We start from the raw sequence: 4,616 nt of genomic DNA, 5'->3' as shown, positions 1-4,616 counted from the left end.
ACCCATCTACTCCATTTCCTTGGCCAATGTCGCCTCAATCGCCTCCGCCTTTTTCTTCAGAATCCCGAACAGTACATATTCCATTATGATGTTCGCTGCAAAGAAAATAGAAGGAAATTAGTTAGAACTCAAGGCAAAGGCACAAGTAAATTTCTTACCAAAGCTGCTAGGGAGTTTGGTTCGGCTCGGACTCAAGCCGAACATGTACATCACCCCTTCAGGGAGGAGCTTGTTGATGTCGAGCTTCAGACTAGCTAGCATATTCGCCGCTTGAAGGTAGTCCGGTCGGGTCTTATACCTCTTCAGTTCGGGGGAGGTGGGCGGTTCGACCTGCTACTTGGTCAAGAAGGGGAGCCGCCCGAGAAAACGGAGGAAGAAAAAGTATTCCTTCCAATGTTTGTTGAAGGTGGGCATTTTATCGAAGAAGACCAAGACGATCCGAGACTGGAACAGATAAGTGCCCAGCTCGGATTGCTTGGGGTAATAGAAGTAGTAAAAAACCTCCAGACGGAGGGGAATGTTGTGGATTTTGAAAAACACAACAACTCCACACAAAAGGCAGAAGGAATTTGGCACCAGCTGGCTGAGCGGAATACCGAAGAAATTACAAACTTCGACGATAAAGGGATGAAGAGGAAATCGCAGACCGACTGTAAACTGATCGCGGAAAAAACAAATAGTGCCGCATGGAGGTTTGTGCGGCCGAGCAGAAGGCGAGGGCAAAATGAGTTCAAAATCAGAAGGGAGATCGAAGGCGTTAATTAAGCTCTCTGCGTCACGCCGATCGAACTGTGACTCCATGGTAGTATACCATGGGCCAGGAGTGAGATCTGCGGGCTGGGAAGAGCTAGCCATCGTCGGAACAGTACAGAGGGCAAAGGTGCAAAGAAAAGGCAAGGGGCTTGAGGAGAAAGATGAACGGAACAATAGCCGAAAAACACGACAACGGCGAGGAGTGCAAAGAAAAGGCGGGAACCAGGGAGCAAAAGGTAAAGGATCTTACAGAAAGTAAGGCGGGCGAGAGAAGAAGACAGAAGATCGCCGGAAGGCCGAGAAATCTGGTTCGCCGGAGCACTGAGCTCAAACGAGAGCTCTGCAAGCACGAACGCGAAGGTGCGGCGGAAGGGGATGGCGAAGCTTTATAAGGTTGGGCTCGATCGTCTCGAACCGTCGGATGTAGGTCACAGGGACCAAGGCCCGGATCTGGCCGCTGATTTCAAACCGCCAAAGGTCCCATCGGACGCGATGCCGTCATCGTACGATGACGACAGAGGTGCCACGTGGCATCAAGTCATAAGAGTGCATTTAATGAGCCCCATTACGGCGCAGAGCTCGCGTGCTCAACCATAATGGCAGGGATTTGCACACATTCCAAGGGAATCCTGAAGACGTCAGCTGTGACAGACTGTCGGTCAATCGGTCCATCATTAGTAATAGGCCGAACGACCCCACTTGGCATCATACTGGCCGAGCGAAAGGGCATTTTAGAAAGCGGCAGAGCGGATGATGCCACCTAGCCAGACTCATAGTCCAGTCAGTCGGACTTAGCGCCTCCTTCGACTAGACTTGAGGGGAAGGCATGTGATCCGGTGGTAAGGACGGGGCACCTACGTCGGCGGCGGTCAACGACGCGTGGAGGTTAAAGGTCAATAAGGGCGACCCCAAGGTCCTACCGAGCAGACATAACATCTGACCGGTCGGCGGGATGTCCTCCAGGTCGATCGGAATATAGCTCGGCCATAGGTCGAGCTTCCGACGCTTAAGGTAAAGGAGCTTATGGGCCGAGCGGACAGGCCGCTCGGTCGAAGCACAGATCACTGAGGTGCGAGCCCATCCGAGCACAAGACCGAGGATCTTCCCGCTCTGTCCAATACATACACGTACCCGAGTGCTAGGAGCTTCGAGCGGCAAGACCGCCTGGCTCTGGAACAGACAAGAGACGCAAAAGGATGAAAGGGATAGTTGGTAAACATCATCCTCGAGACGCCTGCCGCTGACAAGCAGCATGGTCGGCGGCCGGACCGAATAGAGTATCGTACGGTGGAAGTTTCCACTGTCACGTCAGAGATATGCTCGGATGATTGCGGAAGGGTGTCAGACATACTTTTCTAACACACTCATTTGGAGGTATGTCTGGGAAAGCGTGTACGCATCGAGAAGCGTGCCCGAGCCTCCCCGGGGTCCTATATAAGGATCCCAAACTTCGACGGAGGTATGCAGAATTCTCATCACTGTAGCCACAGTTACTCTACCTCTTTTCTTCTTCACCTGACTTGAGCGTCGGAGGGTCGTCACCGGGAACCCCTTCCCGGCTCGGCTTCTTTGCAGGTTCGCCGGAGATCCACATCACCAGTCGGAGACAGCAGAGAGCGTTATGCCCCCAGCATTTGTCGACTCAGCGCTCAGACAGGATCATTAAGGAACAGTCCAGAATGTATAATCATAGTCCACAAAATAGATAATCATTGTGCAGAATAAAATTATTGCAAAGTCCATTAGTTACTTCCTGAAATATCTTGCCGAAGGAGGGATCAACAACATACATATCTGAGAAAGATCTAAAGTTGATAACCCTAATGCTCATGGTTGTAAGCAAGGAAGAACGATGACTTAGAGCATCCACAACACGATTTACACTCCTGGATTGATGCTTAAGCGTGAAGGTGAACTCCTGCAAGTTTACTCACTTGGTGAGTCCTACTCAACTTGTGTTGGTCGTTGATGTACTTTAAAATCACATGATTAGTAAACAACATAAATTCTTTCTACATGAGATAATGATGCCAATGCTTCAAGGATTGCATAATAGCATAGGATTCCAGGTCATAAGTAGAGTAATTTTTCTCGACATTGGATAGTTTCTTATTGAAGAAGACAATATGGTGTCCCAATTGACTTAGAACACCACCAATGCTAATGCTAGATGTATCACAGTTTACTTTGAATAGTTTGTCAAAATCTAGAACTACTAGAACATGTGCTTCGGCCATCTTTTTCTTCACTAGTTGAACAATCACTATCAGTAGATACAATAAATTCAAGAAACGAAATTATGGTCGAGTAGAAAGAACACTTCCTTTTGTTGACGAATAAGTATTCTGCCTTTAGCTTCTCAAAAATAGTTTGGAGGTGATCAAGGTGCAAAGCCCATGTCAGACTATAAATGAGGATGTCGTCAAAGTGTATAACCACAAATCTTCCCATGAAAGGTCACAAGATCTGATGCATGAATCTCATGAACGTGCTAAATGCATTGGATAGTCCAAAAGGCATGATCATCCACTCGTATAGCTCATGTTGTGTCTTGAAGACAGTTTTCCATTCATCTCCGGACTTGATTCAAATATGGTGGTATCCACTCTTAAAATTAGTCTTGGAGAAGATCTTAGAACTGAAAAGTTGATCTAACATGTCATTTAAGAGAGGAATCATAAATCTATACTTCATCATGATTTTGTTGATATCTCAACTATTAATATACATGTGTCATGAACCGTCTTTCTTTGGTACGAATAGGGTAGGGATTGTACAAGAGCTCATACTCTTGCGAATATAGCCTCGCCTCAATAGCTTCATAACTTGTCATTGTAGTTCTTTGGCATCCTTAGGACTAAGACGATATACCGGCTGGTTAGGTAATCTTGGTCTCGACATAAGACCAATCTGGTGTTGAATATCTCTCATAGGGGGAAGTCCAAGAGGAAGGTCTTCACCCATTAAATCAGTGAAGCCAGATAGTAGTTGCTACACCTCAGCTGGTAGATTCAAGTCTATGTCTATTACATTGCTTTCACAAGGAAGCAAAAAATAGACCACATCTCCATGCTTCATCTCATTAAAAAATCTTGACATAGAAAGTAATGTAGAGCTATTGGTTATCAAATTTAAAGGGGCTCCATCTCATCGAGGAGCTAATTTGATGTTCCTCCCTTTGATGTTGAGGGTTGTAGGTGTTCTTACATCCATTGTGGATAACGCTACGATCATATTGCCAAGGTCATCCCAACAATATGTGACATGCATCTATTGACACAATATCACACCATGCTTGATTGTAATATTTGTTGTCAATAGAAAAAGACAAAAAAAAAAACAACGCCTATCCATAGTTACCTCGCTCCCTTTGCTAAGTTATGATAACTTGTAGGGTTTTGGATGACGATATGTCTTCAATTGTAGCTTTTAAACAACTTCTAATACAATGTTTTCATAGCTTCCACAATCAATGATCATCTTGCAAACTTTGTCCGGAATCATACAAGTTGTATGAAAGATGTTGGTTCTCAGTCAATCATCTTCCGATTCTTCCTTGGGGACCAGTAGACTATTGCGTACGACAAGAGTCTCTTGACCATCATCATAAAGAACCTCATCATAGATATCATCGTCGTAAATCGACTCATCAATTCGTTCAAGTTCATCCTCCATGTCTTCCTCGATCACTAGGGTTTTGATTTTTTGATTTAAGGATCTTTTACAATTTGAAGCTCGATGCTTTGTTCACCATGTCAAAAGGACTTTATAGAGGTCTTAGGGTTACCTTGTAGTGGCTGCTAGGAAGGGTGTAGCACCGAGGGCAAACAACTCGATTGTTTTGATTGCTCTAATTTATTGGT

Source organism: Zingiber officinale, chromosome 4A, assembly GCF_018446385.1.
Source record: "Zingiber officinale cultivar Zhangliang chromosome 4A, Zo_v1.1, whole genome shotgun sequence".
Taxonomy (NCBI): Eukaryota; Viridiplantae; Streptophyta; class Magnoliopsida; order Zingiberales; family Zingiberaceae; genus Zingiber; species Zingiber officinale.
This window is presented reverse-complemented; position numbering follows the sequence as displayed.